Source organism: Cariama cristata, unplaced genomic scaffold (assembly GCF_000690535.1).
Source record: "Cariama cristata isolate BGI_N322 unplaced genomic scaffold, ASM69053v1 scaffold24874, whole genome shotgun sequence".
Classification (NCBI taxonomy): Eukaryota; Metazoa; Chordata; class Aves; order Cariamiformes; family Cariamidae; genus Cariama; species Cariama cristata.
In genome coordinates, this window is record NW_009615139.1 from 68695 (window position 1) to 84676 (window position 15982).

The window sequence follows — 15982 nt, forward strand, 5'->3', positions numbered from 1 at the left end:
AAATGCTCTGCCAAAACAACATATAGGTCTTATGACACTGTTCTTGATATCTTATTAGTAGGTATGGATTATTGGCATGATGGGGTCGTCAAAAGTGAATGACTTGGAAAAGGGCTTTATGCACAAAAGCATGCAAAGGAAGGGATGGTGGGAACCTTAGGAGTTATCTGGCATCTGAAAAAAACCCAAACCTACAAACACTGCAAAAACCTCAACCCAGGTAACCATTATTTTTCTTCCATGAAAAGTCCTGGATGACCTCTTGCCTGTATCCATGATCCCTGTTTGGTGTTTATCCACATTAGAAGATGTCTTGAGAATTCTTACCTTTGCAGAGCAGTCTCATATAACTCATCTGCAAGACAAAAGTATCGCCCACGTTTATGTATGTGAAACTATCCCATATGCTACATAACCTCTTTCTAAGGAAGTCATGTTTCTTTTTCCAGCTCTAGGTAGTGTAAGATCTTACAGAAAAAGAGGCTTTGTTCAGTTTTACTGTGGAATGTTCCTGTGGAAGGAAAGGAAAGAGTTGTAATGGATGTGTGGAGGAACCTTTTGTATGGTCCATACTTCCTTCATTAGCTGTTTTTTTGGATATGATTTTTTTGTGGCTTGCTAGTTTGTACTATTTTTGCCTATTTAATATAAGAATCACAGTTCTAAACTTTTATCTTAATCTCTCTGAATCCCTTCATGATTTACCTCTCCACACATGTTCATGTAAGGGTAAAATTCAGCAGGTAAGTTTCTTGTGTAATGTTGAACAACTAATGATTTCTCCTCGGGCATTTCTAAAAGTACTAGGCCATTGTCTCCATTGATAGGAAGAAGGAAACCCTACTGAAATAGAAAACAAACAAAAATCACCTGAATTTATAAAATGTGTATTTTTTTTTTCTTGAAGTCTTCACAGCTTTCTTAATGTTAGTCCCTTAGAAGAAGACCTTAGTAGTGTAGGAAACGGTGGAAAACTGTGGTACCTTTACCACAATTCAAATGTTGTAATGTAAATGAGACACTTTTATTGGGGGTTCTGTGATATTTGGATGTGTCTGGATGGATTTCATACTACTATGTCTATTTTTGTAAGGATGCATAGCAACATTTAAAGTGATATGTAACAAATATCATGTAAGTATTTCTGAAGATTGGATTCCTTTGTCAAATATGGATAAATCTCTGGCAATAGGATTCTTAATTTAAGACTGGTAGTTGCGGTTACAAATGAGGACAGAAATCTTAAATTCATGGTGTATTCAGATCCATACTTGTAAAGAAGAGAAACTTTTCAGCAGTACTATCTCAGACTTTCAAGAAACTTGGCTTAAGATTAGGGTTCATAGTTCAGGAGTTCCTGCCTAGGAAAGATTCTTTTTGCCATATACGTAACCACTCAGCATGCATTTAGTGGTTTTATATTCTCTAGTACTGTAAGTACAGGTTAAAAAGAACTTTTGTTTTTAAAGAAATATAGTTCCTTGAAACATATTTGTTGGTTAGTTGGTCACTTGCTTTCTGTTACTAAGGCAACTGTCTTTTTCCTGAAGGGCAAAAAATTGATTGTCAATGTTAACTAAGATTTGAAAAAAACTCTTGAATATCTTGCTTTGCAGATTGCCTAGATCTACTTTCTTGCGAATTTTTAAGCATGCACTGGAAAAAAAGAAAACCTGCTAGTTTGTTTTACACACTGTTTTCAAAATCTCAACTATAGCAAGCATCTTGGGAGAATATAAGATGTAAATGCTGATAGTAGGAAATTAAAGTAGAAAGTAGTAGTTTGATAATATTATGGTAATCATCACCTTGGCTATAGGGTTCAATTTTTATTTCAAAATTTTTTAAATGTAAGGGTCTTCATATCCTTGTGTGCTATGTTGCACTGTAGTACTGACAGACATCATAGTTGGGCAACTTGCCTTTTTTTATATATTTGAAACTTCAAATTATAACATCAGTTTCCTTGTGTTTATATGAACAATCCACTTCTCCAGTGCTGGGAGAGTTTGGCTGAGTATCTCATAGCAACAGTCCTTTAAGAACCTCCATTCAGTCATCCTCTGTGATTTGGATCAGCCTTGTTATTGAAAGCAGAAAATAAAGTTAAATAAAACAAGAGCAACTTAAAGCTGCCATAATATTTATTATATGTAGCACAGAAATAGTTTGAATTCTGAATACATTTGTAGCATTTTTTTCAACACCAGTTCAGCTGTTTTCTAGCATACCTTTTAGGCTCCAAGAACACTTTTACAAAAACAAAAAATACACATACAAAAAAAAAGCTGGGGGTAGGGGAAACCTTGACATCTAAAACATTTGTAGCCCTGTTGTGAATACAGCTACACCTACTCTTACATTTTTGAAAGCAGCATGCAGAATTTTTCTTGTACGTTTCCACTCTTAGTTGAAAGTTAATGGGATTCCAACAGCTAAATTACCATGCCAGTCTTTTGAAGTAAGTTTAGTTTCCTATGTTTGTTTGGAGAGCTGCTTTCTGTAGCTTCTCTGTGACTTTCTTGTCATAGAACTTTGTTTTACGCAAAAGAAAAGATGAGAACATTAAAACTTGCCAAAATTTTGGTAGATCTGGAGTTCTGTTTCAGACCTGTCACTTGTTGAGTTTATAAGCATTTGCTATGTTTTAGCAGTGTAAAAGTTGTTATGGTGATTAGTTCATCTTTGAGGATTTGAGCCTTGGATGCTTAGTATTTAGATAAAGTCCTCCTATATGAAAAAATTAAATTGAATAAGGACATCTCCTGGTGAGCATTGTGAGAAACATTTGTTTCATATATCTTCATAAATGATCAGAATAATATAAAATGCTGCCCAAATATATTTAATTCAGGGACATTTCTGTGCAGATATTTTAGTATTCTGTGTAAGAGAATGTATTGATTGCAATAGTGTCTAGTTAGTCAGAGCCTGGAGATAAAGATTTGGAACTCTTAACTTTTGTTCATTGAAAGAAATGCTGAAGACTGCCAATTTCTGAAGATGATTTTTTGGGAATAAAACGAAGCAAAGTATACCTGTTTACTTCCACAGTACAGATGCTGGATATGATAAATAAGGCAGGCATCTTATTTGTGGCTCACTCACACTTTTTAAAAGAACATCTGCTATAAATACATATGCATATTCAATGATCAGTAAGTAAAAGTCCCATCCATCCCATTGTTACTGAGTTTTTCAAATCTGATAACATCAAATACAGAGGTAAATTACCTCAGTGTTTAGCAGTTACCGATATTAGATTTTATCACTGGTCTGAGATGAGAATAGAGCTGATGATTGCAGTATGAATCCCTTTCAACAGAGTTGAGGGAAACAAAACATTTAAAAATGTATGGTAAAATACACAGCAAAATATTATTTCTCTGTTATGACCATGGAAAGACCACGTGGCATGTGTACCTCAGGTATCTTGTTTCAGAAAAGTATTTCACTTGGGAGTGGGGGAAAGGTAGCCAAATGACAACAAATTGCAACAATATTAGTGAGAAAATTTCCTTATTTCTGTACCAGATAAAGAAAATTACAAAGTAGTTTGCCTTCCACTTGCTGGTAATGATCTGATGAGTGAAATTTAAAGTAAATTCTTTCAGAGAATGAACATTTTCAAATAATTTTTGAAGGCCTGTATAGGATGGAACTTCGCTATTGGTGTGATGGTCTGAGGAAGTAGAGGAGAGCAGGACTTGTAATAACTTTTATTGGACCAGGTGTTAGAGTTGGAAAAGCCAGATGAGTTTTAAAGCACATAAGCCCTTCTCACAGTCTGAAATAGAAATACCGGGTTTCAAAGCTAAATACAAGTGCAGAGCTATTGCTGAGTTTGCCTTAGCTTTACGGAAAATTTTTCATATGTAGGATGAAGTTAAATAAGATCCCTGTTGTATGGTAGCCTTGATACTCAAATACACAGCAAGGGACTTGACTCCAGAGCTTATGTGGGCTGCATTTGTTTCATCAGAAGAAACCAAAAAAAGGCTTAATTTTTGTTTTGATGCAGAGCAAGAAAAATGTATGCAGGAATGTTTTTCAGACTTTTCCAGTTAATAGTCGTGTTATACAAATTCTCACGAGGAAAAATAGCGTAACTGAAACCAAAATAATATGCATTGAATTGGCTTCTGTAAAATTGTTTAATGTTTGGAATTGACCTTGTGTTTTTGTTACTGGTGAGGTATCGGCTTAGTTTTCTTGTTTGAGATCAGAATAAATACGTTTATGCTGTGGAAAGAATTTTTTCGGCTTCTGTGAAATTGTTTAATGTTTGGAATTGATCTTGTGTTTTTGTTACTGGTGAGGTATTGGCTTAGTTTTCTTGTTTGAGATCAGAATGAATACGTTTATGCTGTGGAAAGAATTTTTTTTTTTTTAATATATGTGTATTTGGTAAAGTACCTTTCAAACTAGTTCTTAATTATAATTTCGGGTTTCTTAATCTACCAATTTAGTGCTCCTTAAGAAATGACAGGACTTAAATTACTTTCTGTACTTACAAAATCAAGTACCGGTTGTTTAGTAACAGGATATTTCCTCTGAAATGCAAGGTAGTGGAAATCTGCCACAGAAAATAGAAATAGGGATCCAAGGAAAAATACAAAACCATTAACGATTTGCTTTCTAGGTACGTAAGAAAGAGTACGGTCTTGCCCTTCTGTGTGTCAGATTCTCATTGTGTTGAACATACAGTACTGCGAGGTCAAACTCATGCTTGGCAAGTGTTTAAATCATGGTTTAAGAGAACATTGAGAAGAATTCCTTGAATATTTCATTCAAGCAAGGACAGAATTGCAGTATTCATCTTTTCTGTGCTGTGACTCACTTAAAAAACTTTGCACTTTGTCCCTGCATAGAATCATGTTGATGTTGTTGGACTTTCTGTGGTAAACCATGCAGATTTGAGACTGGATTAAAGAACAGGTGTCCAGCTCCATTTTCAACAGCCTGATTTTGACCTAAGTCCTGTGTCTCCTGCTACAGCTGTCTGATGTTTGGCTTCAGAAACATCTAGTCAGTTGTAATAGCGGCCTAACTTCCAGTGTATCTGATAAGAATCAGCTTTTCTGTTAATCAGGTAAAGATATGGAGACTTTGGGCAAAATGTTCGACAGTGTGCCTTTTGATGGATCTGCCTTTCTATGCAAGCTGAGGTTTTCTATATTCTGTTCAGTGAAGAGAATTTGATGGAATTCTCAAAATTGTTAGTGTGGCAGCTGAAGTCTTGATTCTGGGATTTTACTAATTTAGGTTGATATCCCTTTCCATATAGGAAACGGTTCTCCTGTTCCATTTAGCAAATTTCCATGTGGGTAGACTTGCCAGAGTTTTGCCAGTTTTTAACATTTGTAGTTATATGGTCATTTTGCCAGAGGTGTTCAAAAGCTCAGAATGTCCCGTTTCTGTTGGAGATGTTTTATTCCCAGTTACAGGCTCTTTGTGTCTTTGAAAACTGCTTGGTTGCTTCCTTCATTAGTTGTATGTAAAACATTCCACAGATGATGTACTGCCTAATTTCAGTGTTTGTGAGCTAGATTGGAACCCACCTGTTTAAAAGGTGGCCCTCTCTTCGGATGTTAGCAATATTTTCTAAGTAATTGCAGTACTTAAACTGCAAGTATAATGTAATTAAGTAGAAATGTCATTTTATAGCATAGAATCTAACACACAGGCAAAGCTCACTTTCTGAGAGGACCAGAGAGCATGAAATGCAGAGCTATTTAATTCTGTAGGAAAGGTTTACAGCCCTCCCATTTTGAAATACGGAGCAAAACTGTATTGTTGGAATGGTAATACACAACACTTCTTAAAGCCAGAGGTGTCTAACCTTCTTTAAATGTTCTTCAGAAGCAATCAGATGGCAAATACACATTTTCACAAAAGCAGTTTCTTCCACAAAGCAAGCAAGCTTTATAAAGCTGCTAAGCCTTATAAAATCTGTTATTACTTGTGTCCTTTATAATCTAGATGTTTTAGCTTTTAAAGTGATATTATCAGTTTAATTAAAAACTTATCAAAGTCTACCTCTCACACAGAAGCATTTCAGAAATTCAAAATACAAACATCTTGCCATGTAAATTAGATGCTGAAAGTCATATCAAACTTCAGGTATGTTAATTACTTTAAAAAAAATCCCCTATGCATTTAATGAACTAGATAATCAGAGTACCTTGTTGTTAAAGCTGAAAATGTCTTTGACCTCTGAGGGAGTGGAAGCAAGTAATCCCTTTGGTGCAAGTGAGCTTTGATTTTTATACTTAAGCATGTCTAGTAACCTAAGTCTTTTTCATAGAAGGCAATATTAATTATGGGCTGACATGATGGAAAAGTCACTGAAGCCTACAGAAGCATTCATCAACAGTTAGAAGACTTTGAATCAGGTTCTCTCTAAGTCCTGAGCTCCTGTAACTCCTGATCTTGTGAAAGAACATACTTTTTCTCTGAGAATTATCCTTCTATTTAGAATAAACCCCAGAAATAACAGGTATTTTTTTCTGTGAAGCTAATGGATGAAAACTAAAGGCTTCTTTTATCTATACTGCTTCTGTTCCTTTAATAAGGAACTCGGTTATGACTGAATTTAAAAATAACACTTCTTACTGTGTTTTTTAATTTCTTTGAAGAACTTGTATCACTTGGATGTGTGTGGTGGTATGGGCTGACGCATTAGACTGGAAGATCTTTCCCAGGGGGTCATATGCTGTACCTTCAGCAGAACAGAGTTAGGCAGACATTTTATTTATAGGTGATCAGTAACTGTGGTTTTCTAGAACTGTCTATTTAGGATAAGATTGTCACTGTTACATGATGCTGCCAAGTCTCAGTGGATGTTAGGGTGAAAAGTGCACCCATACTGTGAATTCTGGCATTCCTAACAAGATAGCAGTCCCTCAGCAAGTATCTGAAAATGTCTTCTAGGGTCATTATGGTACTAGGTAGAATCTTAGAGCATGCTGAAATCTAATGCGAAAAGTAGTTCTGTATGTAACTTACTATAGATATAAAATCAGATTTTGGACTTTGCAACTTTTAAAGAGATTATTAATAATGGGTTGGTGTGCATACATGTTTGGTTTTGTGAGTGTTATTTTTAAGGGACTAAAGCTTTCTAAAGTCTTGGTTCAGCCTCCTGTATACAAGAATCGTGACCATTATTGTTGTTTATCATGACAAAGTAGGCAATGTCAGCAAGTACATATTAAAATCTTTCTTTCTTTCTTGCATGGCTTCAAAGTTTAGAAGAAATAGGCCTAGTATGTTATTTTTAATAACTAAAGTTTACTTGTCAAGCTTTATTTTTTTGGATTCAACTGGAGTATTTGTTAAAAACGCAGTGTAAAAATTGTGTATATTTCAGTGCTTAGAGTCCAAACATCTACCTGCATATAGATATTACAGGCATACAGTTGTTCAGAGACAAATCTTGTATTGGTGTAAGTTCCCATAGGTTCAGTGACTTAAACGGAATTACAGATTTGCCCCAGCTGAAGTCATCTCTGTGTTTGTTTTTTTTTTTTTCATTTGTACGTTTTGGGGTTTTTTCTCTTGGGAAGTTGGTAGGTGAAACTATATGCTTGCCTGGTCTATTATAAGAATGGAGTGTCTAGAAATCTATACACAGAATGTATGGAATCACTGATGTATTTTAAAACTTGAATTATTGTGAGAGATTATGGATATTATTTTTTTCTTTTGACATTTAAAAAATATTGATTTCTCATCTCAGCACCTATTATCATCAATTATATTAGTAGGTGGAAACAATGTAGTAGGTTCATGTAGTATTAATGCACTAATGGATAGTGTACGCTATCAACCTGTTTGCTTTCAAGATATTCCAGGTTTTAGTGGATTAGAGCATACCCTGTCTCAGAGTAGCTTAAAAGTTTGCTACTGTGATTTTGAGGTGTGTTAGTTTTACTATACTGAGGGAAGGTTATAGCCTATTTAAAACTGAGTTTTGCCTTTGAAGAGTAACAAATTACTAATTCACTTTCAAAATTGTTTTCTGTATTTGGGCAAACCCTATATAATTTTTTGTTTTGTGTACCTAGAAACCTGTTGTTTCATAGCTGAAACCCAAACAATTCAACTGTATACCCAGACAAACTGATAGTGAAGCTGAATTTCTGGAGGGTTTTGAAATCTTTAGGTAACTGTATGCACAGCTCAGACTTCAGTAGCAAGCTGGTAGGTTAGAACAAGAATGGGTAGGAAGGGCACAAAATTCTTTGGCATAAGAAAGCAATGATGGCCATTCCAGCCTAACCATCTTTTAATTTTGTCTGGGAACTAAGGTAGAACTGCTTTTCTTCTGGCATTCCTAGGAAATCCTAAGAATTCAGAGGAAAAGCATTTCTATCAGAGGTGCAGCAATGCCTCTAAAATTGTTTTTCTACATGTGCATTTTCAATGCTTTTACAGCCACCCAGTCCCTTTGCTAAACTAATTATAACCTTTCACAGGATACATTATTCTGAACAATTTTGATATTGCTGATGAAAATTCCAGCACTTTCAGGTTTGTAACACAGGATTATCCCTAGCTAGTATCCTCATATTTATTTCTCTTATTGTTTGTTGGTCTTAAAATGTGCTTTCTTTTGCTGTATGTTGTTTTAAAATAAGCACATAGCTTTGTCTTGAGTTGAACGGATGGTGAAGGAAGAAGAAAGGATTTCCCTAATGGTTCAACAAGAGCACTTAGTAAATAATTTATCATCATCAAGTGCCAGCTTTATCTGAAATTTGACAGGTCTTTCTTTTATGATTCAGTCGTGTCTGTGATGACCTGCTGTATACACTGGCCGTCAGTGTTGTAAATCCATTCTGGTGTTATCCAGCCACTGTTACTTTATAAAGTATAAAAAGTAGTGGATTGGTGTATCTACTGATATTCATGAAGTATATGTTAGTAAATGTATGAGTAGGTATTTTAAGGCTCATTAACATTTTGAATACAGAAATACAACTTTTCTGTTTGAATTTGTAACAGACGTCTTGTTTTATGATAACTGTAAGAAAGTGATTTTGCTTATTGATTGACATTATCAAGCAGTCAGGCAGACACTCCAGCAGGTAGAATTACCTTTTTGTGTTGATGTCTGCCAGAAGTTAACAGCGAAAGTGATGTCCTTTCTGCCAGTGAGAGCTAATATGCAGGAAGGTAATGGGTTTTAAAAATGCTGCAAACCTTAATGGTGTGTGATCAATATTACTCCTACTACAGGTAAAATGCTCCTACATATATTATTAAGACCTTCTTCAAAACTGAATTACTTGAAGCACTTTTGGACTGTTAGAGGATTCGGTATTTATCTTCACAATAAAATACTAATGGACCTGTATTTGGAGGAATAATATTCACGTTTTTCTTCTGGTTTAGGAATATGAAAACTTATTTTAGGGAGGTAGAGATGAACACAACAATACCAGATAAATCTGTTGGTTTCCTTGTGACTAGGTAATGTTTGAGATTTAGGGAAAGTTAAATTAGCAGATACAGGAGCTAGACGATTTTGCAAGGATTACATACATGCCTGTGTGTATATTTGCCTGATGGGAAGAGAATGAGCAAGATAATCCTGTTTTGTTCTATTAGCAGTATGTTCATGACCTTGATATCATGGGTATAAGTCCCTAGTGAGGCCTCAGAAACACTGCAGGATGTTTAAGGCCTCAGATACTTTGCAAGCCCCATTGTTTGAATATTAATGTGCGTGTGATTCTAAGGTTACATGTGTTAAGTGCAAAGCATACAACAGTTACTCTATTTGCAGTGAATACTTTTTTGTTTCTTATCTCAAGAATGTTCCCATATGCCCTGCAAATTATCTTGTCAAGTTTTAACCTAGCTCATAGTATCTCATATAATTTAACCATTTGATTGGAATTGGGATTCAGACAGGTTGTGGGACAACAGTTTTGCCTTCCTGATGGTTTTCCAAGGCAGCTAGGGAAAGGGCCATAACTTGGATCAGTTAAAGTAAAAACTGAAATTTTTTTACTTGTTAGATGCTTATTGGTTAAACAAGCTGAGTTGTTTTTTGTTTGTTTGTTTTTTTTTTTAAAAAAAGAGGTTACCTCAAATGTTCTAACCAGAAATTAGCAGAACATTCATAAACAGAACTGTCTTCAACACAGGCTGAGCTGAGTTCCAACGGGAACATGTTACAAATCTGTAAATATTAATTGCAATATAAAAGCTACTTGTTTTTTTTGTTTTCAGAACAGTAAAATAATTACATTTACATTGAAATTTATTGTTCAGTATCTGTGTTAAGACTTTTCAGTTACAGTATGCTGAACAACTTTGGGAATAAAGTATAATAGAAGTTGTGCGTCATGATTGCAGCTATATTGCATGTTTTCCTTGTCTGTAACTTGGAAATTCTCTCAACAGTATGCAGGTTTCTTTTTCTCTGTAGCATGTGATAGATATTCAGCTTTAGCATGCTCAGACTAACACATGGAAAATGAAATGTTGTGGCATAAGCATACAGTCTAGTTTCTACTCCTGGACAGATGGGCAAAATCATCATTCCCCAGAGATTTAGCTTTGTGACTAGATCACTTGTCACAGTAAATGTATTCAGCGTTCCATAACATTGGCACAGTCTAACATGAACAAGTACCAGTGCAGAATAGTAATCCTACTCAGAATTTTTCAAACACTTTCTTCATTGCAGTGGTATGTTCAAACACATGAACCAATGTGAATTTTACATGGAATGGCAGGGGCAAAAATAAGGCTTATGAAAACATTATGTATAAATATTGTCATAAGGTGAGAAGCACATGGAGTTCATCCTGTTCAAACCCATGTTTGGCATAGATCTACCAGATTGTCTGCCAGTGATTTTTTCCCCTATGCTTCTCCATTCAGTGCCAGTTGGAAAACAGAAAAACTCTACTCATTTTCTCAAGAGAAAAGGAAATAATTTTTCCCATATATGTGTGTATGCATGTACTCACATACGTGTGTGTACATATATATTAAAAAAAACCCTGTGTGCATATCTCTATGTATATTAAAAAATACTTTTTCCATGTATTGCATGACCTCAATCTGGAAAAGTTATAGTAAAAATAGGAGACATAAAAAATGGCAGAAAAAGAAAATGTAGACTTGGAGAACTGAGACACAGTGTGCAAAATACGATGTTTTTATTGTTTTTTACTTTCATGGTAATGCCTACGTGCATAAAGTGTCTTGTAAGTAATTTGCTAGTTTAAAGCATGGTGTTTATAAGATAATTCATAAGTAAGTTAATTCTTGGAGTATTTAGGCAGGAGAAGAGATGAGTCTTGTTGGGAAATCTTGTTAAATTTAATCCAGTATCCCCGTTTGTCTTTTCTCTAAATATATGTGCTTGTAAAGGTATACAATGCCATTAATATTGAACTATAATGTGTACCTATGTTTTATTGCTAATAAGTTCAAATCATTGTACTGCAATAGGAACTCATTCGCCTTCATTCCCTGTTTGGTTTTGGTGGGGTTTTTTTGTTTGTTTGTTTTATTTTCTTTTTTTACTTTTTGCTGATATTACGTTAAATCTGTGTTGGCTTTCAGTGACTGCCCAATAGCACAGAATACAGATCAGCAGCCAAACTGACTTGTCCTCATTTTTAGGGCAGCTATGCTGGATGTTTAAGTGGAACTTACTTTGTTATAGTAAGCTTTATTTACTTTGGGATTTTATTTTTTTTTTTTTTTAAAACACCATGGAGCAGTAAGAATATTACAAAACCAACAGATAGTCAGCAGTTCTTTAGATACAGGCACCTTTGGTCTCTAATGAAGAATCAGAAGCTGTAAAGAACATTACTAGCTTGCATGCGGTCACCTTCTTTCAGAGCCACTGTCTTTTTTTAAGAGAAGCTGAGGAACTGCAAATAAATGTAAGCTTTCAGAAAGTACCAGTGAATATATTTGCAATTATTTCTTATGTGAATATAGGCATGTGAATATACTTCCAATTATAATGTGTCTAAATCTATGGCTTAAGTCTGAGAGGCGTATGATGCAGTTTCTGATAAAAAGGACTTAATGGTGAGTGCAGGATACGTGATACTGCAATGTAAATGGAGGAGTGTACCACAGAATAGTGAGTTTTCTGAATTGGAAAACAATTCAGGGCATCGTTAGTAAGTATATCAAACTATGTTCCACTGGTTGCATCCGAGCAGGTTTAATAGCTTTGTCTATGTTGATAACAAACCAACCTGGATTACAATGTAGAAAAATGTTGAAATTGTATCTTCAATCAACACTGTAGGATGGCTTGTTTTTGTATTTTTGGTGTAAAAAGCGGGGAGTTACTTCAAGGTGATAATTAACTGTGCTTTATGTAGCTTTAGATTGGGTCCTCATAACTAAGATGAGTAAGAGCAGTGAAACCTATCCACCTAAGGACCAGTTCTCAAGCTCTTGAAAATCTGAAAGGTTCTATAGGGAGGTTAGCCTAAAAGTCCTGAATGATGCAATGTATTTATCCGTCTGGCTCCATTTACAGCAATTATTGTTATATATGCATACACACAAACACATAATGGCACTGTATTTTTTTTTATGTTCAGTTAGTTAAAATCTTATGCAAAATATTTTGTGCTGTCTGCTATCAGGGTGAGCACCATAAACACAGATGCAGTATTGTTCCTATTTTGTAAAATAATGGTATTGGGAACAGACATAATAAACCTTAGAATCTTAATGATGATTAGGTTTCTAACAGGTTTAGGTAGGCATCATGTATATTTTGCTGGTTAGAGATCCCACTGAATCCTATTAATTTCAGTGGAAGCGATGTGCTTCGGGTGCAGCTTTGCCCTAGAGCTGGCTTGATTAGTTCCTTATTTGCTGTCTGAAAGATGCTGGCTGCCTATCTCCAGTGTTTCCTTTGTGCCATCTTCTGTGCTTATCTGACCTTGTGGTGAGGCACACAAAAGAGTTACGATGATGGGGACTAAACGCAGGAGAAATTTAATCAGATATTTTTCTAACTTATCTTGGGAACTGCTACACCATGAAGTCAGAGGAGTATTGGTACTGAGGCACAGGATGTGATGGTAGAGTGCAGGTAGTGATGGAGAATAGGTTTACATCGTTTAGAATCAGTCATTGGCTTGGCTGTTACCTGAAGCTGTATCCTGAGGTGTGTTACCATATGTTAAAGCATTAAAAAGCCTTAAAGCAATGACAACCTAAATAACCTGGTGCCAGGTTATTTCTGGAAAACTACAGAGAAAGCTTGTGCCTTACCAGAGCGGAATGTGACGTTCTGAACCTTAGCCTGATCAAGTGTATCTTTCAATATAGCAATTTCATCATAGTTCTTAATAATGCTGTTCTTTACATGTGTTTACTACTTTTTTGTATTAACTCTCATCTACCTGATTTTGGGTCGGTACTCTGCTTCTTATGACTATAAAGCTACTTGTGCATGAAAAAACTGCATTCTGATAAAAGTTTTTCAATGAAAAGTATGTTTTGCAGGTTATTTGACTTTTTTGCAAAGTTAGCACTGCATTTAACAAGTATTTGAGCACTTGTCTGTTTATTTTATTGGAAGCTAGATGCTTTTTTTAACATCTACACTTTAAACACATCTTGATATGAAAGTGTGAATAATATAAACCAGTATTTCCCTTATCTGGTGGAACTTTATCTTTTATTTGCAGAAAGGTGTTTAGTTTTCCTTGAATTTCTAACCCTGCAACAAAGGCAAATAGTGTTTGCCTTTGTTAGAAGTCTGTTTAAGTTGCAAATTCCTGAATTCAGAAAATTGCTACCATTGCCTTGTTTTTGTAGAGCTACAGCATTCTTTCTGGAAGTGCTTTTCTGTGCGTGAGCTGTAAAGGCATATTTGTGAAGTGGTAAGTATATAGGGAGAATGTCTACCTTTTGGTGGATGTTGTATTTCAGTCTTTTGGAGTCACTGGCTGATGATAACCTTACACTTATATTTTCCATATACTTAAAGATATTTTGTGTACACTTAAAACTTTCAGAACCTGGGGTTTAATTCTGGCAAATAGATATGGCCAGAATTTTCTTTCACTACAAAGCATAAGATTGCTTATAGTTCACCTCTCTCTGCTGATCCTAATGCAGCTGTGTGTAACAGGGTTCTGTCTCCTTGTGTTGTTTTGGAAGAGAATTTACATTATGCGAGTCAGTCATACATAAAGGACACTTTAAAAAAAAAAAAAAGTGGTTACAAAGCCACAGCTACTTTTTACTGGTGTTTCAGCAGCAAAATGTTTGAGAGAGAGAAAGAAGCATTTGTGTCAGCCATCTGAGGGTTTTATTTATCCTCCTGAGTGCTGTCTTTGATTGTCCTAGACACAAGTGCCTGGGGTGCAGGGAAGGATCTTGTCTATAATTTCAAGATGTTAGATGCAAATCACATGCTAGTCGTTAGAAGCAGACTCAGTGTCATACATCTTAATTGCCTTACAAGACAGAGGGCAACCATTGATTCTTAAGGTATGTTCTCATCGAGCCTATGTCTCTGATGTTCTCACGTCTGTGAATAGTATTCCTTATTTACAGTTGGGATCAAGAATACAGACAAATACTGTCTTACTGCTTTGCAGTGGCCTTTGGGAAATCTCCAGTCCTGAAGTCGGACTTTCCCTGAAGTTAATGTCACTTTGGTGGCTTGCACCGTCTGAAACTATGCAGTGTCAAAAGTTGCATTTAAGTTTAGTTTAAAACCTGTTTGTTAGATTTGCTTATTGGCTTTGTCATCAGTGTTTCACTGCTCTAAAACAGTGAGATGACTGTGCTAACTTAAAATTAAAGGAAAAAAAAAGAATGCATCTCTGTAAACAGGAGGTGGAAAACAAGTGATTTCACCTTCACAGAATGAGTTATAAATTTTGTAGTAGTCAACGCAGAGCAATTCTGCTGTAACCTATTACTCTTCAGGCATCTCAGAAAGATGTTCAGGATCTAATTATTCCAAAAATTGCTTGTTGCCAGAATAACATGTCGGTTTTAGTCTTTGAATTTTATGTGCAATGCCCAATAAAATTCAACACTGATTTTGAAAATATACTTGAAACTCTCCTCAGAAGTTGCATATTAGAATGATCTTGCTTTCAATCATGTGTATTAGACGTGTATTTTATGGGTGTAATAGCTAATATTTGGACTTTCTTCAAGACATTGTGGCTTGTTTCATTGTGGGATCCATTTGAAAAATGTAATGCTCAAGAAATCATAGGGCCAGTGAAACCCATTGGGGTAAATAGAAAGCATCTAATTAGTGTGTATTACCGAATTCATATAGTGAATTGATTTAGTGAAATTTCTTGTGAGATGTGTGAAAATAAGATTATCCTCTGCAATAGGAATTTTGAAACATTCAAAAATTAGTGACTGAATATTTGGTATTAAAACACTTTTATGCAGATAACTTTAATGTATAGACTTCATAATGATAAAATTCTGTTCAAATTTTAATGAAGTTAAGAACCTGATCTTTAAAGGCTTTTGTATACAGATTTCACTTAAATTTCTTTGCAAGTGTGAAGTCTTTAAAAATAGATTGGTGGAATGCAGTATATAAACTGGTAATTAAGTGTATAGTGTTGGGACAGAGGAGTACTTCTGAATGCTGCTATTCAACTGAGTTCACTGGAACTTGTATATCAGGTACTACTCAAGATACATAGTGGAATTCTTGAGGCCCTGACATACAGAGATATAGGTTTTATTTATATCTGTACCTGAAGTGTTATGTTAAAGAAATATAAACAAGTTAAACCTCCAGGCTGCTGCATCTCAGTCCCATAATTTCCTCCTGTTTTTAACAGGTAGAAGTTTGGCAAGTTCTGTTTTTAGTAACAAAAATTGAATTTAATTTGATTTTTGCACACTTAATGCAGTATGTTCTTGTAGTTCCAGAATTTTATATGGATCCAGTTACTATTTAAAAAATTAATTTATTTTTAAAATT